This window comes from Mauremys reevesii, linkage group 12 (genome assembly GCF_016161935.1).
Source record: "Mauremys reevesii isolate NIE-2019 linkage group 12, ASM1616193v1, whole genome shotgun sequence".
NCBI lineage: Eukaryota > Metazoa > Chordata > Testudines > Geoemydidae > Mauremys > Mauremys reevesii.
The window spans coordinates 36,148,670-36,170,778 of NC_052634.1; the positions used below are offsets into that span (position 1 = coordinate 36,148,670).

The window sequence follows — 22,109 nt, forward strand, 5'->3', positions numbered from 1 at the left end:
GTTCATTTCCCACTCTGACAATTCAGACAGTCCCTTTCCTAGTCAAATCTCCAGCACATCGTTCCAATAGCAGGGGGCAGGATTTCTCTGGGGCACTGAGGGCTGGTGCGTGAACTCAGCCTTGCATTCCACCCTTGATGTTTCATGGACTAACAAAAGCAGCAGAAAGAAAGAGCCGAGCCAATATCTCCCTGGCAGGGATGCATGTGCCACGTCCCCTCTGTCTGACCATCGCCATTGCAGGAGAGAAGGGTTCACTGGAATCGAATGCCCTGGCTCAGACCAGAGACGCAGGAAGATTTTGCTGTTCATGGATCTGTGCAAAGGAAATTGTGTCTCTGTGTGAAACTGAGGTCAGAAATGAAACGTCCACATGGTGGCCCAATGCTCTAGGGAATGTGGGTGAAGGACTCGGGCTGAGAAATGATTTAACAGGGGTTTGTATTTATTGCCCTGATTAAAATCTATGGCTAAAAGGCAGCCACTGTTATTAGTACTTGTACCTGTGTTGGGACACCCCAGTGGGTGTCAAGTCCATTGTCTTCACCAGGGGCAGTCGATTATTTTATCAAGGTACAAATTTCTTGGTCAAGGCCTAGACTCCAGAGAAAACAATACACTGCTGATAAGAAGAAGTACATCAAAAGATTTAGCAGCCACCATGGGCATAACTATGATGTGTCGTGTTTCACTCTTTATACCTGGCACCACCTCCTTTCTCTGTAGACTTGTAGTTGACCAAGGGCAAAGCTGAACATCTCCTCAGATACCAGGGAGTGTTTATGTCCATTCCCGTGAGCTACACAGGGGTGTGATGTTGCTGCTTTCAGTCCTCTGGCTCTGCCGGGATAAGGAACAATTCAGGCTGTCACTGAACTGAAGGAGGAAGATCAGTTTTTGACAGGCAGAGGGACGCCTCCTCTTAAAGGTGTTTGTCTGGCTGGCAGTCCTGCTTCCCAGGTCTCGCCCGTGGGGCTCCAGCAGTTTTGGGACCAGGTCACTCCCTTGGCCCCACCTGCTGCCCCCAGGTGCCGCCCCCCCCAGGGGCCCCGGCAGTGAAGCGGAGCTGAGCAGCGTCTGCCTGCTCGCTCCAGTGGCTGCCGGCACCTCCCAGAGTCTGCACGCCCTCCTTCTCCACCCCTCAGCCCCAATCTCCCTCCCAGAGCCTGCACCCCACCCCTCCTCCTGTTCCCCCCGCCCCTGCCCCAGCCCAGAGCCTGCACCCAGCACCCAAACTCCCAGAGCCATAACAAGGAATTTTTGTGCCCGAGGCAAGGGCCGGCTCCAGGATCTTTGGCGGCAGGTCCCTGAGTCCCTGTTGGAGGGAAGGATCTGCCGCCCAATTGTTGCCAAAGAAGCAGCAGTGGTAGAGCTGCCGCCGAAGCGCCGCTGATCGGGGTAGAGCTGCGCCCCCCCACTTTGCGCACCCGAGGCAAGTGCCTCACTCGCCTCGCCCTTGTTACGGCGCTGCAAACTCCATCCCAGAGCCTGCCCCCCAGAACCCCTCCCCCACCCAAACTCCCTCCCAGAGACCAGCCTCTCACCCCTTCTGCACCCAAACTCCCCCCAGAGCCTGCACTCCTCCTGCACCCCAATCCCCAGCAGGGGGGCAGGGGTTTGAAATGAATTTAAACGCTCAGCATTTTCCTGTGCAAATCAATAAAGACCTAGCAGAGCTGTCCAGCAGCTGAAATCACTTCCAGTCCTCGGCGTCTCTAAGAGGGACACTCGGTAGCTGAGGCACGTGGGACACCTCTGTGGTGAGGACAGGTGAAAAAATGCTGGATTCAATGAACGCTGAGCCCATAGGAGGGGAAGGTGAACGGCAGCACCACACAGGGTCATAACACTCAGACACGGGGCTTCACTGTCACTACCCCTGTGTTTTCCATTATTTATTTCCCCCTCCCCCACACACTGTCACACAAAACCTTCTCCCCTTGAGCCTAATCCAACCCTCCCCCTCTCCCCCTCACACGCCATGGGACACAGCCTCTCAGTGAGGCACTAAGATGGGAGCTTGTCTCTGCATCTCCCCAACAGGGGAGCAGAGAGCCGAAAGGGCCACAGGAGACCAATGGAGCTAGGCAGGGATAGAAAAGACTTCCCCTCTCTTCTCCTTTCAAGAGTCTTGTTAATCTCACCCATGGGACGTTCCAGCACCGGGTGGGCTCAAAGCACCAACCTTCCCCTCAGCAACGGAAAGGGAACCAGCTCTATCACATGGGAGGAGGCTCCCCACCTCTGCTGCTGCCATCCTGCAGCCTTTAATATGGATTTGTTTTAGCTAATGCAACCCCCTCAACCCCTAAGTCATCCATGAATCAAGGAGAAAAAACCTTTAGTCAAGCACCAGAGGTGCAGTGGGTTAATGTACAGGACTTATAATAACAGTGCTTAGTGGAGTGATGCTGAAGTTGTGAGTTCAAACCTCACCTACAGCACTAGTTTTCTTTAAGCAAATGGCTTCTGCCAATCATTTTGCCCTGCAGAAAATACAATTGCAGCTCAGAAGACACCGAGGTCCCCTTGCTTTACAGAGAGCAGGGCAGATTCCACAGATCTCCCAGGCTCTGCTCTCCACCAGCCGCCTGTGTCAGGAGGGGTCGAGCAGAGCCCAGACCACTGCCCCCGACTCCCCCTCAGTCTTTGCTCCCCAAACCACCTGTGTGCTCACCCTCTTCGCTGTGAGACTCAAACCCTGTCTGGCTTTCTGTATGTTGTGGTTTTCATCTGTTGTGTTGATGTGCATGTGGGTCCTGTGTGATTTTGGTGGATGCCTTGCATAGTTTTGTGGGTGTGTGTATGATTTTTGCATGAATATTGTTTTTTGCTTAGTGTTCTTTTGGCATGTGGGTTTTGTGTTTCCTGTTGTGGGCTTTTGCTGTATTTTTGGTGTGGATTTGTTCTTTCTATGTTTTGTGAGGTTTTCCTTTTTGTGTATATGGCTCTGTGTGCTGTGTGGGTTTGGTTTTTGTTTATGTCTGTGTGGGCCTGTGCAGTATGTGATTTTCTCATTCTCTTTGTGTGTGTTTGTCTCTCTGTTTGTATCTTCATGTGTAAATTCACTGGAACTTTTCAAAATCTGCACAACTTTGCCAATTTTCACCAGGGATTTTTCTCCATTAACAAATTCTCACTTGTTCCCTACCAGTTGGTGACCATTGCCCCAGGGGACTGTCAGTCTCCAGGTCCTGATTTCCCATTGACCCTTCCCCCTTCTATTGGGACTGGGAACGAGCCAACCAAAACCCCCACTAAGTTTTAGTAAAGGGCCAACAGTCCCTTACACAAGCCAGCCCTATAAGAGTCACCAATGTCTGGAGAAGGCAGCACAAGCTGGTCCCATGGTGTAACAGGCAGCACTCAGGACTCTGAATCCTGCAATCTGAATTCAAACCTCAGTAGGACCTTGTGTTAGCAGGTGATAAAGATCTGGTGCCCAAGGTGCTTTCCTGTCTCCAGCTATAGAAGAGTGAGTCATTTCCCTCCTGCTGGGTGACTCCTCCCCACTGGAGCCAGGTCTTTGGTGGGGGTCTAGAAATGGCTGTGGTTGGGATTCTCACTGCTTCACCTGATGCCCACAAGTTTGGTGCTTGTGGCCACACTTTTCCTCTTGCTCACATGGCACTTGAAGAAAGCAGAGCCAGGACCAGGCTTGATAGGCAGGAGGGAGGCAGAGTCCCAGGCGGGAGCCCAGCACCTCTTCTCCTCTGGGCACCTAGAGCAGAGGCGGCTGGTGCTGACAGCTCCGAGGGAAGGCTTATAAACCACAGAACAACCGAGGGCAGGGCTAGATGAGGGCAGGACCATGCCTATGTGTGGCCTTCAGACAGCCACAGAGACACCCAGCCAGCCTGCTCTCTGCCATGCCAAACCCCCACTGAAGGCCACCCACAGACCAGCATGTGGGGCGGCTGCTGATGCTCTGTGGCTAACACCAGAAGACGGTAGGAAAGCAGGGCCAGCCCCCATGGTGGGCCTCTGACCGTTCATACTACAGGTGCTCACTTTGGCAGTGGGTCAGGAGATTTTACCCCAAGAGGCTTTTCCCCAGCTGGCGAGAAGCAGAGAAACACCCAGGCTCCCAAGGTGCTATGTAGCAACCCCCCTCCAGCACAGGGACAGGCGCACACTTGGAAGAGGGAAATTGCTCCACACTCTAGCCCGGGCAGCTGCCCATTGTCTTTGGCAAGTCAGGAATGGCAAAGGCGAGACTGGAAGCACTTGGGGCTCATGCCCCAGCCTTTGTGACACCCAACCCCCAACTCCTTCCCGGGGCTCTAGCTGAAGCCAGAGCATTGGCCTGAGCAGCCAAGAAGAGGTTCCAGCCCTGAAGGGAGCAGGACTTTCAGCACGAAGGTAAAACTGCAGCAACAAAACCACAAAGGGACTTGACCCCGCAAGTTCTTGATTCAAAGTCAGAAACCTTATCTGTTAAGCCATGTGGATGCCTACTTCATGCACTTCTTTGGAAAAGGTGGACACTGTGTTTCTTGGGTCACCTATTGAGGGGGGGCGAGATGCTGGGCACAAGAAGTCGAGTTCCCAGTGAGATGTAATTCTATGGAGCCAGGTACAGGGCTTTGGCAGGGAGGCTCAGGCATGGGGGATTATCCGGATCTAAGCACCATTGTAGAGAACGCTTTCTCCACCTGCTCCTGTGGATGTGGCCTCTCTCCTGATTCCTCAGGAAATGGCCACAGCTTCTGGGAATCCGCACATTGCTGTAAACAGAATTTGGCTCCAGGCACACAAGGCAACTTAAAAGCTGAGCACCCAGACAGGGGCTTGAACCCTGGACCCTCAGATTAAGAGCCTGATGCTCTACCAACTGAGCTACCTGGGCTTGTGGGAACCATATTCACCATTCATCAAAAGAGTGAGCAGGCAGGCAAAAGAGAAGCAAAAAAAGTCCCCAGAACCCCTCCTCTTTTTCTGCACAGCCACTGCCTGTCAGCAGGATTCCTCCTTCTCCTCCCTCCTGTGCCTCAGTGCGACTAAATCTCCACACCTAGACTGCCGGTCCGTCCGCTGCACCCCAATCCCCCATGCCTGAGCCTCCCTGTCAAAGCCCTGCACCTGGCCCCAGAGAATTAAGTCTCACGTGTCGCTGGGAACTCGACTTCTTGTGCCCAGAGAGTCTCAGCCCCCCTCAGTAGCTGACCTGAGAAACACAGTGTCTGCAAAAGCAGCAAAGAGTCGTGTGGCACCTTATAGACTAACAGACGTATTGGAGCATGAGCTTTCGTGGGTGAATCCCCACTTCGTCGGATGCATCAGTGTCGGCCTTTCCCAAAGAAGTGCCTGGAGGGCCTTTTGCTGTATGACCACATGGCCTAATGGAGAAGGCGTCTGACTTCGGATTATATATTATAATATATATATATATTATATTATATAGTATAAGTATATTATATTATATATACACAAGCCCTTATTTATTAACCCTTTTCTGTGTAATGTCCCTCCCACGGGTTTCACTTGCGGAGCTGTACGACTCTGGCAGGGTGGCCATTTAGAAATCTTTTCCTTGCTTTTCTTTTTCGCCTGGCCCCAGCGTTAGGACCGTTTGGGTGTTTCAGTGTGTGTGTTTTCCCATTTGGAGGCATTTGGAAGTTTGGAAGGGGAGCCGAAGGAGGAGTCTTTTTCACAAGCAAGTTGGCTTTCTGCACAGGTAGGGCCCTTGGCCGTAAAGCTTAGCTCCGTCAGTGCGTCTGCATGGGGTTCCTCCGATGCCTCAAGAGCCCGTGCAAAACTCTCGGTGTGGGGCGTTTGGCTTCCGCCAGTCAGAGTGCCGTGCCTGCGTCTTCCCACGGCCGGCTCCCGTGAGGGGCGCATAACTTGGGAGGAAAGGGGTAGAAGAGAAAGCAAGTGAAGCTGACTTGGAGTGGTGGTGCCCCTGGGCGGAGTGGTCCTCCTGCTCCTTCCTGTCGGAGGGGTGGGCTCGAGTGTGGGCTTGGGGGTTCTGGTTGTGGGCGGTGGGAGGATGGTGTCCAGGGAAGTCCCAAAGGTCACCCTGCGCCGGCGGAGTGTGAAGCCTCTCCCCTAGGTTGGGGTGCCGAGTATTAAGCCTTCCTCTGTGGCTTGGTCTGGGGAGCGTGATCCGGCATCGGGTCCATTTGGGTGGAGCTGTCGGCCGGCAAGAATTCGGGCCATCAGGTCAACCCTCTGTGGACAATGGGGGCGAGCCGGCAGGCCTGTGATTTTGGCTTCGTGGGCGGGCAGCTCAAGCCTGGCCTCCTATGAGCATGGAAGGCAGCCGGCCGGGCTCACCCGTCTCCTCCCCGGGCCCAAGTTCCTTTCAGGCAGCAGGTGGAGCGAGGAGCCCAGGGAGGGGAGACCAAGGAGGTGTCCGGAGCCTCGTCCTGCCCGGTGCCCAGCAGGGCTCTTGCCTGCTCCCGGCCCACCTGGTTTTGGCCTCTGCCACCCCTAGCAGTCAGCCAAAAGAGCAGAAGTCACTCTCTCCCTCCCGCAGTGGCCAGCATGGGGCTTGAACCCATGACCTTGGCGTTATTAGCACCACGCTCTAACCAGCTGAGCTAGCCGGCCTACGGGAAGCCCTCCCTTGCCTGACCCTTTTGGAAGGAGTCACCGGCTGGCGCGGGGAATGATGTGGCCTCCGTTATCGAATGGATGGATCAAGACACCACCCCACAAGGCAGCGGAATTAGCTCAAGTGGTAGAGCGCTCGCTTCGCATGCGAGAGGCAGCGGGATCAATGCCCGCATTCTCCAGCGGCAAGGCAGCCGCGGGGACCTTCTTTTAGAAGCCATGGACAGTCAGCTGGCTCAGTTCCTCCAGTGGCCTCCGTCCCTCTCCCCGCTTGGCCTCCCAAAAAGCCAGCCCTTGCGGAGCACAAAGCTTTTCCTCCCCGGCCCTTCTCCCCCTTGCGCTGACTGGGAGGCTGGCGACAGCTGGGGGAAGTTAGCTCAAATGGAAGAGCATGGGAGAAGTAGTCAGACCCATACACACATTCTCCAGCCTGCTCTGCTCTGCTTTGCTCTGCTGTGCTGGGCTCTAGTGGGGGACCTGCACCTTTCTTTCTGAGCTCTCACTGGAGCACAATCCCTTTCCTCCTCCCTCCCTGCTAGTCTACGCCAAGCTCATTGGCCGGGAGGGAGAGCCACTCAAATACAGAATTACTCACATCCCAGGGGTCCATGAAGGGAATGAGGAGATGGGCGGGGTGGCACGCGATACCAGCTCAGCTGAGACCGTGAGACCTCGCAGCCTCCTGATCTCAGGCAGCATGGCAGCCGTGGAGCAGAGCAGAGCAAAGCACGCAGACAGCTTGGAGACAGCCAAAGCGGGGAAGGGCTGCGTTGGTCTGGAAGAGGGAGTCGGTGGCTGTCTATCCTGGCAGAGGCAGGGTCGTTTTGCTGTATGCTGGGCCAGAGGCCAGGGAGTCTGCTAGAGTTGCTGAGCTGGGCCTGCTTCTGGCTTTGCTTGGGTTAGAGGAAAGTGGTGAAGATAAGAACGGCCCTCCTGGGTGAGACCGATGGTCCATCTAGGCCACTATCACGTCTTCTGACAGTAACCGATGCCAGGCGCTTCAGAGGCAATGGCCAGAGCAGGCAATCGTCAAGTGATCTATCCCTGCGTTGTCTTCTGAAGCTTGGTGCTTGTTTCAGGGGCTAACTCTCAGCCCAGACACACTCCAGGGAAGGAGCATTGGTGTTTATGCCGAGGAGCGTGGTTGGGACTCGGACCCCCTTCCCCAGCTCTGGTTAGCATGCCCTCCTTCCCCCCATTTCAGGCTGTGTTCTGCTTAAGGCCACAGAGCCCTTGCCTTTTTTTGCCCGGTGCCTGAGAGTCAGGCCATCTGCGGGGAATTAGCTCAAGCGGCAGAGCGCTCGCTTTGCATGCGAGAGGTAGTGGGGGACGCTGCCCGCATTCTCCGAGCCGGTCAAGTAAGGGCTCCTGATGAGCCTGGTGGACGGGAGAGCCGGCCATCTGACTTTTGGCCTGGCTGCCCGTAGCGGTCAGGCCGAAAAATCAAAAGCCATCCTCCCCAGGCCCACAGCCACCCAGGGGCTCCTTTGCACCATCTTGCCTCCACGAGTGCCACACACTGACCAGCTGAACCAGGCAAGCCACGGGAAGCTTCTCAAGGTCTTTCCCTGGTGTGGGCTTGGATGCGAAAAGCACCTGGCCGTTCATCAGCTGTTGCAAGAAGTGTGCAGAGTAGGAGTAGCGATGGGGCTGTAGCTTTCCACAGCATCTCAATTTGGGCAGCTTTCCATTCCCCTTTTCTGTGTAATGTCCCTCCCACGGGTTTCACTTGTGGAGCTGTACGACTCTGGCAGGGTGGCCATTTAGAAATCTTTTCCTTGCTTTTCTTTTTCACCTGGCCCCAGCCTTAGGACCGTTTGGGTGTTTCAGTGTGTGTGTTTTCCCATTTGGAGGCATTTGGAAGTTTGGAAGGGGAGCCGAAAGAGGCGTCTTTTTCACAAGCAAGTTGGCTTTCTGCACAGGTAGGGCCCTTGGCCGTAAAGCTTAGCTCCGTCAGTGCGTCTGCATGGGGTTCCTCCAGTGCCTCAAGAGCCCGTGCTAAACTCTCGGTGTGGGCGTTTGGCTTGCGCCAGTCAGAGTGCCGTGCCTGCGTCTTCCCAGGGCCGGCTCCCGTGAGGCGCGCATAACTTGGGAGGAAAGGGGTAGAAGAGGAAGCAAGTGAAGCTGACTTTGAGTGGTGGTGCCCCTGGGCGGAGTGGTCCTCCTGCTCCTTCCTGTCGGAGGTGTGGGCTCGAGTGTGGGCTTGGGGGGTCTGGCTGTGGGCAGTGGGAGGATGGTGTCCAGGGAAGTCCCAAAGGTCACCCTGCGCCGGCGGAGTGTGAAGCCTCTCCCCTTGGTTGGGGTGCCGAGGATTAAGCCTTCCTCTGTGGCTTCGGCTGGGGAGCATGATCCGGCATCGGGTCCATTTGGGTGGAGCTGGCGGCCGGCAAGAATTCGGGCCATCAGGTCAACCGTCTGTGGAAATGGGGGTGAGCCGGCAGGCCTGCGATTTTGGCTTCGCGGGCGGGCAGCTCAAGCCTGGCCTCCTATGAGCCTGGAAGGCAGACGGCCGGGCTCACCCGTCTCCTCCCCGGGCCCAAGTTCCTTTCAGGCAGCAGGTAGAGCGAGGAGCCCAGGGAGGAGAGCCCAAGGAGGTGTCCGGAGCCTCCTCCTGCCCGGCGCCTGCGCCCGCGCCCAGCAGGGCTCTTGCCCGCTCCCGGCCCACCTGGTTTTGGCCTCTGCCACCCCTAGCAGTCAGCCAAAAGACCAGAAGCCACCCTCTCCCTCCTGCACCCCGAGTGGCCAGCATGGGGCTTGAACCCATGACCTTGGCGTTATTAGCACCACGCTCTAACCAGCTGAGCTAGCCGGCCTACGGGATGCCCTCTCTTGCCTGACCGTTTTGGAAGGAGTCACCGGCTGGCGCGGGGAACGATGTAGCCTCCGTTATCGAATGAATGGATCAAGACAGCATTTGCCAAGGTAGGGGAATTAGCTCAAGTGGTAGAACGCTCGCTTCGCATGCGAGAGGCAGTGGGATCAATGCCCGCATTCTCCAGTGGCAAGGCAGCCGCGGGACCTTCTCTTGCCCTTCTTTTAGAAGCCATGGACAGTCAGCCCACTCAGCTCCTCCAGTGGCCTCCATCCCTCTCCCCGCTTGGCCTCCCAAAAGGCCAGCCCTTGCGGAGCACAAAGCTCTTCCTCCCCGGCCCTTCTCCCCCTTGCGCTGACTGGGAGGCTGGAGACAGCTGGGGGAAGTTAGCTTAAATGGAAGAGCATGGGAGAAGTAGTCAGACCCAGACACACATTCTCCAGCCTGCTCTGCTCTGCTCTGCTGGGCTGGGCTCTAGTGGGGGACCTGCACCTTTCTTTCTGAGCTCTCACTGGAGCACAATCCCTTTCCTCCTCCCTCCCTGCTAGTCTACGCCAATCTCATTGGCCGGGAGGGAGAGCCACTCAAATACAGAATTACTCACATTCCAGGGGTCCATGAAGGGAATGAGGAGATGGGCAGGGTGGCACGCGATACCAGCTCAGCTGAGACCGTGAGACCTCGCAGCCTCCTGATCTCAGGCAGCATGGCAGCCGTGGAGCAGAGCAGAGCACGCAGACAGCTTGGAGACAGCCAAAGCGGGGAAGGGCTGCGTTGGTCTGGAAGAGGGAGTCGGTGGCTGTCTATCCTGGCGGAGGCAGGGTCGTTTTGCTGTATGCTGGGCCAGGGGCCAGGGAGCCTGCTAGAGTTGCTGAGCTGGGCCTGCTCCTGGCTTTGCTTGGGTTAGAGGAAAGTGGTGAAGATAAGAACGGCCCTCCTGGGTGAGACCGATGGTCCATCTAGGCCACTATCACGTCTTCTGACAGTAACCGATGCCAGGCGCTTCAGAGGCAATGGCCAGAGCAGGCAATTGTCAAGTGATCTATCCCTGCGTTGTCTTCTGAAGCTTGGTGCTTGTTTCAGGGGCTAACTCTCAGCCCAGACACACTCCAGGGAGGGAGCGTTGGTGTTTGTGCTGAGGAGAGTGGCTGGGACTCGGACCCCCTTCCCCAGCTCTGGGTAGCGCCCCCCCTCCCCATTTCAGGCTGTGTTCTGCTTAAGGCCACAGAGCCCTTGCCTTTTTTGCCCGGTGCCTGAGAGTCAGGCCAGCTGTGGGGAATTAGCTCAAGCGGCAGAGCGCTCGCTTTGCATGCGAGAGGTAGTGGGGGACGCCGCCCGCATTCTCCGAGCCTGTCGACTAAGGGCTCCTGATGAGCGTGGTGGACGGAAGAGCCAGCCATCTGACTTTTGGCCTTGCTCCCCGAAGCGGTCAGGCCGAAAAATCAAAAGCCATCCTCCCCAGGCCCACAGACATCCAGGGGCTCCTCTGCACCAGGGCCGGCTTTAGGAAGCGCGGGGCTTGTACTCACCGGGTGGTGCTCCGAGTCTTCGGCGGCAGGTCCTTCACTCACTCCAGGTCTTTGGCGGCACTGAAGGACCCGCCGCCGAAGTGCCGCCGAAGACCCAGAGCGCCGCCAGGTGAGTAAAATTTAAAAAGGCGCCTCTAGCCAGGGAAGGGATTCTCACTGGACATGGGGACCTCTTAGGCGCGCGGCCCGATTCGGAGGAATTGGTGGAATAGGCCCAAAGCTGGCCCTGCTCTGCACCATCTTGCCTGAGTGAGTGGAAGTGGAGCCTGGAACTGAGCTGAGGCACTGAGGGTTATTTGCTCTGTGCGCTTCACACGGAGGTAAAAACATGGGGCACAGATCTTTGAGCACAACCCTTGTCCTGAGGAATGGAGGGGGCTGCACAAAGAGAGACCGGCTCTTCCTGGCGGGGCTGCAGCGGCTCTTCACAGGGTCAGTCCCACTGGGGATTCGTACCAGAGTTTTGAAAGCCTCCTTTTCTGGCCTGGTTCCCCTCTCTTTAGGGAGACTGGCGGCCCCAAACTTCCCAGAAACCATCATAGCGAGGCCAACCTGAGCACAGACACCTGCTCAGCACCCCGGGGTGCAGCCCTGAACTCCGGCAATCACCTACTCTCAGCTGCCCACCCAACAAGCGTCACACGCAGGAGCCTTCGTGCCCCGCGTGTTCAGGTCGCTCCCAGCACCTGCTTTAAACTCCGCTGCTCAGTTCTAAGCTTTGGCCACACGGGGGCAGCCCGGAGCTCAGCCAATGCCTCCCGTTGCTGGTTGCGTTTCCCACTCCTCGTGGCAGGTCCACACCCCGCAGGCAGATCTCTGAATCAGAGCCGAACCGTTCCCCAAATCCAGCGCTTTAGCAGCAGCTTTGCTAGGAAAGCGCTGACGTCCCCAAGTAACGTAAGAGCCAGAGCGCTGTGTCCAGGATCTTCTCTTGGGCCCCTCACCGTGGTGTCTGTCAGGCGCAAGGAGAAACCAGGGAAATGTTTTCATGGCGTTTCAGGGCAGAAGGGGCCATTAGCTCAGCTAGTCTGACCCCCGAATAACACAGAATTACACCATGACACGTATTGATCCCACAGACCTTAGATAGATCAAAGCGTTTCAGCCCTCAGGAAGGAGGCTAAACTGGGTACCAGAGGCAGCGAACAAGGGGCCCCCAAGGCAATGGCAGGGAACTGACGAGGTGAAATATGCCCCGATGATCCCAGCAGGCGACCCACCCCCATGCTGCAGAGGTGGGAGTCCCTGTTCCTCCTGCCCTTAAGAATCTCTGGTGGTAAGTGGGTCCCCCCAGTTCCCCAGATAAGAATCCTCCATGTGGTTTCCCTGGCTTCACCTCCAGATAAGAACATTGTGTGGAGGGAGTGGGAGGAAGGTTGTCTGGGAGAGATGTAAAGGGGGACTGTGTCTCCCTGTCTGGCCCAGGCTCCTGGGAGGAAGTGATCTCAGTGTGTCTGGCTGTCTCCATTCGTCCCACTCATAAGAATCCCTGGTGTGTTGGTGCACCCTAGACCATTAAGGATCTCTGGGGGGTGGGTGTCTCTCTCCCCCTAGTCAGGATCTCTGGGGCATGGCTGTATAAAAAGAGACTTTGACTCACCCAGGCTGGGCTGCCATCTTGGAACAGACCAGGTCCTTCTGTGGAGGTTTTGCGTTCCTCCAAGGACGTGATCTCAGTGTGTGTGGGTGTCCCTGTCCCTTCAACCCTTAACAATCCCTGGTGCGTGGGTGCACTGGGCCCCATTACAATCCCCTCTGTCTTACCCCCCATGAGGGATCCGGTGGATGTGGGTGTTCTCCACACTACCGGGGCTGTCTGGTTCCCCTGTCCCTCCTGGTTAATAGTGGAGTGTGTGGGTGTCCCCCCACCCGTTAAGGATCTGTGTTGTGTGGATGCCTCCATTCTTCTCATACTCCACTCCCTGGGGGTGTGCTAGGGTGACCAGATGTCCCGATTTTATAGGGACAGTCCCAATTTTAGGGTCTTTTTCTTATATAGGATCCTATTACCCCCCACCCCCATCCTGATTTTTCACACTTGCTGTCTGGTCACCCTACGGTGTGCACATGTGTGGATCCCAGCTGCTCCCTGCCCCCCTCATTGAAGCAGGTGAGCAGGGTTACTGCCCTGGGAACTGCAGGGCACCAGTTGACATGGGGCTGGCTGGAGGCAGGGCAGGGCTGACTGGAGGTAGGGTCTGGCTGCAAGCAGGGCAAGGGGTGCGGGGCTGGCTGGAGACGGGGTGTGTGGGGCTGGCAGGCTTCAGGCAGGGCCGCAGGGGCGTGTGGCAGGGTTTGGCAGGGCTGGAGACAGAGGAGTGCGGGGCTGGCTGGCTTCAGGCAGGGGGGTACGACAGGGGTTGGCTGGAGACAGGGCAGGGGGTGCGGGGCTGGCTGCAGGGGGTGCGGGGCTGGTGCAGGCAGGGTGTGCAGCAGGGACTGGCTGCGAGCAGGAGGTGCAGAGCTGGCTGGAGATGGGCTGGCTGTGGGCAGGGGGTGTGGGGTTGGCTGGAGGCAGGGGCTGGTGCAGGCAGGGCAGGGGGTGCGGGGCTGGCTGGAGGCAGGGGCAGGTGCAGGCAGGGCAGGGGGTGAGGGGCTGGAGGCAGGGCAGGGGGTGCGGGTACAGACGGTACAGCCCACCCTGTACGGTAAGTGCCCCCTCCTCCCTCCGTCAGCACCGGGGTAGCAGCAGCAGCCTGGGGCTTGGGGACTATTTACATGGCCCAGGGCTCCCCTGCTTCTACCGCCCCGGCCCTGTAAATAGCTGTGGGAGCCCTGGGGAAGTGGTGGGGCTCTGGGGGCTATTTAAAGGGCCGGGGCGGTAGAAGCAATGGGAACCCTGGACTTTTTAAATAGCCCCCAGCGCCCCGCAGCCCTATCCCAGCCCCTGGGGAAGCCTGGCCACCCCAGTGTGGCAAACCGGCACCACCAAAAATTATCCAAACCTGCCGCCCCCATCCAGCCCAACCTTCTGCTGATGCACCTCAGCCCACACCTGTGCAGGGTTTGAAGCTTCCATTGCTTAAATTCCAGGACACTGAGGGATTTCAGCTCCCCTTTGCCCACAGGGAGCTTTCACCCCACAACCAACCAGGTTCTTGTCCATGTGATCACTGTAGGGGGGCTGGGTCCCTCGGTGTCTTTTCTCTCTCTGTGACAGGCCAGGGTGCAATAACTGGGGCATCTGAGCACCCAGGACCTTCTGTGGGGCTGCCATTCCCCTTCCCCTTCTGTGGTCTCGTCTGTCATTGACTCCAGCCTTTTTTCTACCCATCGTCAGCACCATCCCAAGCCAGCTGCACTCACCTCAAAAAGACAGTGTCCCCTGTTGGGTGTAAATCACTGACCTCTCTCCTCTCTGAGCACTGACTGCCCCTCTGTTTCCTTGCCTCTCAGTCTGTGCAGATGGGACCTTTCCCTCCAGTGGTGGAGGATTCGCCCTTCTCATCTACCCTTGTCCCAAGCAGCACAGCAGGTGGGAATCTTACATGTACTGAGGTGACTTAAGAGCAGAAACCCCCCCAGACCTTCCATGCAATTGGCACTTGCCCCTCACTGAGCAGGATTGAAACTCCTGCAGGGAGACTGCTGGGCTACATCCCAGCTGGGCATGAGCAAAGCAGCAGGGTGAAAAAGGAACCTGGAGATGCAACCCAGGGCCTCATACATGCAAAGCATGTGCTCTACCACTGAGCTACATCCCCAGATAGTCTTTGTTTGGTATGAGTTACACCAGGGGTAGGCAACCTATGGCACGTGTGCTGAAGGTGGCACACGAGCTGATTTTCAGTGGCACTCACACTGCCTGGGTCCTGGCCACCAGTCTTGGGGGCTCTGCATTTTAATTTAATTTTAAATGAAGCTTCTTAAACATTTTAAAAATCCTTATTTACTTTACATACAACAATAGTTGGTTATATATTATAGACTTATAGAAAGAGACCTTCTAAAAACATTAAAGTGTATCACTGACATGCGGAACCTTGAATTACAGTGAATAAATGAAGACTCGGCACAGCACTTCTGAAAGGTGACCCCTGGGTTACACTCAGAGCCCTCTTGTTTCCAGAGCACCCAGTGGCCTAAGAGCAGCATGGGGGACACATTCCCTGCTCTGAGGGCCAAACCTGCTGTCCTGGAGGTTGCTGGTTCTTAGGGTCACTTTGCAGCAGGGCCAGATTCGATGTGTGGGGCAGAGAGAGTGGGTGCCCCGGACTCAGGGTGCAGAGATGCAATCAGGCCTCTCCCCTGCATTGGGTGAGGGGTGCTGCCACCCCCTGCTGGAAGGTAATGGGAGGGGAGGGGGCACTGTGAGTTGCTCAACACCTGACCCTGGTGGCAGCAGTGCTGTGGGGGAGCTCCAGGTGTTTCTAGGATCTGCTTTTTCCACCTGCCTGTGAAGTCCAGCTTTCCCCAGCACATTCACTGCGGTGCAATTGGGTCACTGTTTCCATGGCTGAACAGCAAAGAATCACTCCCAGTTTCCCTTCTATCAGCAGCAGGATTAGCCTGTGTCAGTGATTAATGAGGTGGATCTAGTTGTAGATTGTTATTCATTCCCCACCTTGACAATTCACACCGTCCCTTTCCCATGCAGATTCCCAGCAGCTCAGTGATCCTGGTAGCAGGGGTTGGGGCCTGAGATTTTTCCCCTCCACCTGCAGTGAACTCAGCTTTCCCCCCATCCCAGACAATCCATGAAATAACAACAGGGGCATAAAGAAAATGGGAGGGAACATCTCACGGCCAGGGCTGGATGTGCCCAGGGCCCCCTGCTTGTCCATTGTTTCCATGGAATTTGGCCCCCTGCTTTGCACAAGGGACAGAGAAAGATCTCGCTGTTCCTGTGTCTGTGCAAAGAAAATTGCGTTTCCCTAGGAAAGAGAGGCGGGAAATGGCCCCATAGAGGGCCAATTTCCTCGGAATTAAGAGCAAAGGACTCAGGCTGAGAACTCATTTAACAAATTCTCATCTGGGATTTAACAAATTCTCTTCCATGGAGCAGGGCCACTTCCAGTGTTTTTGCCACCCCAAGTGGAAAAAAAAATAAAAAAGCTGCAGCTCTACCTCTGCCGCTTTTGGCCTCAAGTCCTTCGCTCTGAGAGGGACGAATTGCTGCTGAAGCCTCCCCTTTCCATTGACTGCCCCAGGGACCTGCTTGCTGCGCTGGTGCCTGGAACCAGCCCTGCCATGGAGACACTGGGAAGATGGGGGGAATCAGGAAAATACCAGGGATTTGTTTATGTTGTAAGTGAAAAACTGAAGCAGTTTTGGTTTAAAGTCACTTTTCCCTGACTGGGAATTGAACCCAGACTGTGGCAGTGAAAATGCCAAATCCTAACCACTAGACCACCAGGGAGGTGATGATGTTGTTTTTCTTCTTATTTATGTTACACTTTTTTAGGCTACTTTCTATCCACTTTCTGAAGTTGCTCATTGTCCATTCCCTGAGGGGCTAAGAGCAGAAAGTGCAGGAATCTCTGTACTCAGGGTCACAACCTCAGCCCAACCCAAGCCACTGAAACAAACACAAATGATGCTTCCTCCAGCAGGATCACAGAGCAACACAAAGAAAACCCAGCAGGAACAATCCTCCTCCGCCTTCATTTACCCCATCACAACCCTCTCAGCAGACAACTCTTGCGGGAAGGACACTGAGCTGATAGGAGCTCTGGCACAGAGACCAAGGGAGGGGTGTTGCTCCCAATGGGTGTCAGCTGATCATATTCTGACTCTGGAGGAGGAGGGTAAGGTGATGGCCACATGATGGAGCCAGTATGTACCACAACATGGTTCTTTTATGTGGGATGACTCTGAACACTGACTGATCTCCACTCCCTTGGATTTGAAGAGATGTTTAGTTTTGCACTTGGGAACCTATAAGGCTGATGCAATGTTATGGATGGTGACACTACGATTAAAGGGTTATTTAATTTTGTAGAAATTGTTAAAAACACTGAGCTTAAACTGGAACTGCCTGTTATTAAAGGCTGGTTTCCCCACGTCAGTTCCATAAGCTCTGCTAGAAACACCCTGGCTTCTCTCCTGCCTCGGTGGAAACTGGAGGGAATCGTCCCCTGCTGCCCTTGGCTCCAGGCTGGTTTTTCTGGGGAGGGGACGTGGAATTGATTTGTTCGCTGTTGAGAAGGGAGCCAGGCCAGTTCTCAGGGAACGAGAACTCCCAGCATCTTCCCAGCCCAGCCCAGGCTGCTGCCCTGTCCCAGCCTCTGTTCCCCTGGGGGCCCTGCGTGTTTGACTCTAGAGCAGGCCGGGAGCAGCAGCTGAGGCAGAGGACAGCCTGGGCCGGGCAGATAAGAAGGAGTTTAGCAAGCAAAAAAGGTAAAATGGCAGGGGAGTATTACCCTGGACTCGACGGCATTTCCCCATTGGTCTGTCTGCTTTGGGGCAGGGACAATAACACGTCCTGCTGCATTCGTGATTTCAAAGGGCGGTTTAGGATTTTCAGTCTCACACACGGTGCACAAAGCAGGACTCAACCTTTGGCGTAAACTAAACAAGCTGCTCACAGATTCTGGCAGCCACAATGAGCATTTGGGTGAGAGCTCAGACCTGCCCCTGTCCCAGAGGGAGACAGGGGTCATCTGTGTGGGGACTGGAGCACTGACCTACCCGCTCCTAACTCCCAAACGTTCAGTAACTCTGTTATCAGTGCCTGTGAGTGTAATTTAAACCATAAGAAAAACCTCACTGGGCTAGACCAAAGGCCCATCTAGCTCTGAACCTTGTCTTCTGACAGTAGCCAATGGCAAGTGCCCCAACAACCAGGCACCACTGGGAGTTGAACCCAGGATCACCTGTTTACAAAACAAACGCTTTAGCCAGCTAAGCCATGGTGCCTATGGCTAGCTAAAATATAGGGTCATCTCACACATGACTCCGTGCTATCAGGGCATGACAAGCTTTGCTTGTGTTTGGATTCTGCAAAGCAGAGGAGCAGGTGACGTTTTCCTTGCAAGTTGTGTGTGAGTGAATCTTTGGCCAGGTCTGCACTACAAAGCTGTTTCAGCAGAATTATATTGCTCAGGTGTGTGAAAAACACACACTGCTCCTTCGGTCGGCAGCTTGTGGCTGGTGTACACACGGCAATGCCATGTCTGGCGACAAAATTACCCTGTTTTGGTGACAAAATAAAATGACTTCGATGAGAGGTCTAGAGCTTTTTGCAGCAAACTTAAAGTGTCAGTGTAGACACTGCTGTTCATTATATCACCATAACTGGCCTCCCCCAGTATCCCACAATGCCCGCTGTGAACTCGCTTGCCCTGCATTCCTGCTACAGAGCCATGGGCCCCTCCTTTCATCGCTCTGGGAAGTTCTGACAGCTGAGCCTGCTGCTCTGCTCTGGCAGCCAGGAGCAAATCACTGCCGTGGATGCTGTTCTCTCCCACCCTGCAAACACAGAGCAGGGTGGCAGGAACTTCCTTACATTGGGGAGGCACTGGCATCCAAACTATGACACCCCCATGACACCCCTTCCCTCGAGGAGGCTCTTACCTTCTAAACAGGGACGGCTGTTTTCTAGTAAAATCAGGAAAAGGGAAGGAGAAAACTCGAAAGAGGTTCCTCCTGGCACTCACGTACGTGAACCCGAATACTCTCTCAGTCCTCAAAGAGAGACCTGGAGAAGGAGACTTGCTGAAGCAAAGCCACAGGGGTCTCTGAGGTTTCCCTGGCCCCTCGCCCCTGTCCTGCCTGGCTGATGTCAGCATCTCTCTGTAAGGTCACCACCTCCCCACCACCTTTGACCAATAGTCTGAGGTCCTGCAAAAGGCCTTTGTGATGTCACTGCCACACCCCTCCCTTGCTGTGCTAATGTCCTGCCCCTGGCCAGGCACTTTGGGGGTTTGAGCTACTCCCTGTGGATCACCCCACTGAAGGAGCGTTCGTTCTAGGCAGCAAGTCGGCTAGACAGTAAAACATCAGACGCTGCTCCCAATGCTACACTCAGTTTTTCAGAAATTAGTTGACCTTATGGCCAGAAGAGACCATTAGAGCATCTAATCTGACCCCCTGCATATCACAGGCCTCCTGTATGACACAAGAGCTGTCCTGAAATGGGTCTATGGAGAGGTTATGACTGGCTGATTAGAATTATGCTATCTCTAGATGTGTATCATTTTTTGTAGTTGATGTTATAAATATTGGCTCGATGCTGCCCATATTTCAAACTTGTGCTATGCTTCCGGGGAACACCCCAGACAAGTTGGTGTCAGTTCTGCCTAGCCTGCTTGATGGCCCATTAAGGACCATCAGCTATACAATCGACCCATTGGGAGATGGCAGATATGCCTTGTGCCTCAGCAAGGTATGCAGGGACCTGCCTATGGACAGAACTCTAAGGTTTTTCTATGTCACATGCTGGATAAAGTGTCCTTGGGACAAAGAAAGCAAAGACCACATGACAAGAGACTATAAAATGCTCATGCCTCGTCTCCATCTTGTCTTCAATCCTGCTTCATACCTCTGCAGGGACTTTGCTACATACTGAAGCTCTCTAAAAAGGACTGATGACCCATCCCAGCTGTGGGTGGACTCCAGGGACTTGATTTACACCTGCAGTTTGTTCCATCACTGCTATAAGCCTGAACCAAGAACTTTGCCATTACTATATGTGAAGGGTTCAAATCCTTGTGCAGTTTATATAACAACCTGGTCTATGGATTGTGCCAGCTCTTTTCCAGACCCAAAGTCCAGAGTATGGTCAAGGGACCAGCGGCCTAGCAAATCGTGATCAGCTAAGAGAAAGCTGGGTAAACAGAAAGCCTTGCTTGCTAAGATAGGCCTGGTCAGCAAATTGCCAGGTGTTGGAGCTAAGAACTAAAGAATTGGGTCTTATTCAGAGTTGCAGATTGAGCAAAGAATCCCTTTTCCTATTGTGTTAGTCTCTTCTGTAGGGAGACGTTCTTCCCACAGATCCAACCTTGAGTTTATGAGAAGTTGGCACATGTCAGTATAAGATATGGCATCCTTCCACCTCCCTTCCCAGGAACCAATGCCTGCCTTAAGACACACAAAAACAATCTTTATTGCCATATACTTTCACTGTTTCTTTGCTTTAACCCCTAGGAATGTACCTGTTGGACAATCAAAGGAGTTGCTCCATTCCTTTGGACCCCAAATCAGAATTCAACATAGATATTTTATACTACTAACATTTTATCAAAGTATTCATTAAATGTTAACTTGCTAACTTGAGACCATGGGTGGAGACATTATGTAACCTGTTAACCATTGGCTGCTGTGCTATCTTGTCTTGCTGCAAAACCTAAGCTGGGGTGTGGCACTTCCTACCCCATCACTTTCCCCCGCCCATGGAAAACCTATATATTTTATTGTAATCAATTGACTGACAGTGCCTCTGAGCCTAATAAGCCAGGTGACACTCCGCCAGCGCTGTCATAAACTCCTTTGCTTGACCTCTATATGGTGTGATTTACGTCCTTCAGAGAACAAAGAAAGAGCTGGAGGCCAGGTGAGCAGGTTGCCAGGGAAACAGAACAAAGGACAGAAGACGAACAAAAGGGCCTGGCTGAGTTGGGCTGTTGGAAGCCAGGAGTCTGCTGGTTTGGGGACTCGAGGGGAGAGCTCAGGCTCAGAGTTCTGGGTCTCATGAAGATGGATGTTGCTGAATCTTCCTGCTTCCTGTGCTAACACAGAACTTTCCCAGGCTGGATTCCAGACCACTAATAAACCTTCTGTTGTACAGCGCTGGCTGAGAGTCACTGGTGATTGTGGAAGTTGGGGGTGCAGGACTCCTTTGCGGGCGGGGGGGGGGTGTAAGGCTTTCCCCGGTGTCCTGCTAAGGTGACTCACTACAGGAAGCTCCTGGCATGGAACAGGGGGGCTGAAAGGTCCAAGGTCAGTCCCAGGACGTGCTGCAGGCAAGGAGGTTTCCCCCAGTGACAGCGTCCCCTGGGCGGTGTCACACTGATGAGGGCTCTGCCTGGGTTTGGTTCAGAGCTGTTCCAGAGCACTGAGCCTGGGTCAGGCCCCAGCATGTGACCTGCAGGCTCCACTCTGGCAAAGCTCCCTGTCCCTGGGCTTTGGCATCACCAGCCCCTGCTTAGTGACTAGGGGTCAGTTTAGGGGAGTGATTCCCAAAATGTGGGGCATGCCTCCTAGGGGGGCACAGAGGAATGTTCATGGGGGCACCTCAGGGTTGAGCCAGCCCCCATGGAGGGCAAGGAGGGAGCACCACTCAGCCCCACTCTGTCCCAGGTCTTCACTCAGCCTACCCTCAGCCTGATCCTGAGCCCCCGGCCCAGCCGCGACCCCCTTACCTGTGTCTGCACCCCTCTCCCCAGCAAGCCACAGCCCCACTCCCAGCCCTGGTTCTCGACCGCAGCTTCCAGGGGGCCACAGCCATGGATAAGAGGGCACAGTGTGAAAAGTTTGTGAAAAGTCGGTCCTCAATTGCTTCTATGCAGTCCAATAAAAGCTATTCCTCACCCACCTACCCCCTATCAGGACCGACTAGGTATGTTCTGCTGCCCTTCACTCTTGCAGGAAGGATAATAACATTTCATTCCACTCAATCCTAAAGTGATTTGTAACCCACCACCAGCCAAAACTGGTCATTTTGGGAAAGTGGCCCCATCTAGGCCCACTTGGCTGCATATCTAGGCAGACTAGATGTGTCTATGCAAACACCGTCTGTTCCTGAAGTCTTTCTCCAGCTCCTCACTAGATGTGAGGGGGGAGCTCATTCAGCCCCTGCCTCCGCTTAGTATGTAAAAACTCCATGTTGTCCCTATCTCTGCTGGCCTTAGATTTCTCCTCCTGTCCCTTTTCTAGCAACTCACGTGAGGTAGCTGAGTGGTTAAGAAGATGGGCTGCTAATCCATTGTGCTCTGCATGCATGGGTTCAAATTGCATCCTCATTGGCTATGTTTAGTTTTCACCTCTCCTTTATAGACAACCATCTCCCCCTTTGGTACAATGACAGATCAACCAATGTTGCTTCTTGCAAACAAAAACCTTCTCAGAAACTCAGACCCCCCTTGCTTTAAATTAAATGTCTAAATCTCAGATTTCTAAAAAAAAATTTCTCTAGTGCTGTATTTCTTAGTTTTTATCTCAAAAGGTAACATCCTCATCCTCTCCCCCAGACACCCTGGGACCTGCCCAAATTATTAAAATACCCCCATCCTGAGCAAGGCCACAACCGTGAATCAGAGCTAGTGTCTAGGCCA

At 54.5% G+C, this 22,109-nt stretch overlaps 5 non-coding genes across 5 annotated transcripts; all 5 read right to left on the reverse strand.

The window, feature by feature from the left end:
- Nucleotides 1-4,776: 4,776 nt before the first annotated feature.
- On the reverse strand, nt 4,777-4,849 carry TRNAK-CUU. The gene has a single exon. It is a non-coding gene; the product is annotated as a tRNA-Lys (tRNA).
- Nucleotides 4,850-6,478: 1,629 nt separating this feature from the next.
- On the reverse strand, nt 6,479-6,552 carry TRNAI-AAU. Its single transcript has one exon. It is a non-coding gene; the product is annotated as a tRNA-Ile (tRNA).
- Nucleotides 6,553-9,294: 2,742 nt separating this feature from the next.
- On the reverse strand, nt 9,295-9,368 carry TRNAI-AAU. Its single transcript has one exon. It is a non-coding gene; the product is annotated as a tRNA-Ile (tRNA).
- A 6,815-nt stretch (nt 9,369-16,183) lies between these two features.
- On the reverse strand, nt 16,184-16,255 carry TRNAE-UUC. The gene has a single exon. It is a non-coding gene; the product is annotated as a tRNA-Glu (tRNA).
- Nucleotides 16,256-17,680: 1,425 nt separating this feature from the next.
- TRNAT-UGU lies at nt 17,681-17,754 on the reverse strand. The gene has a single exon. It is a non-coding gene; the product is annotated as a tRNA-Thr (tRNA).
- Between the last annotated feature and the right edge of the window lie 4,355 nt (nt 17,755-22,109).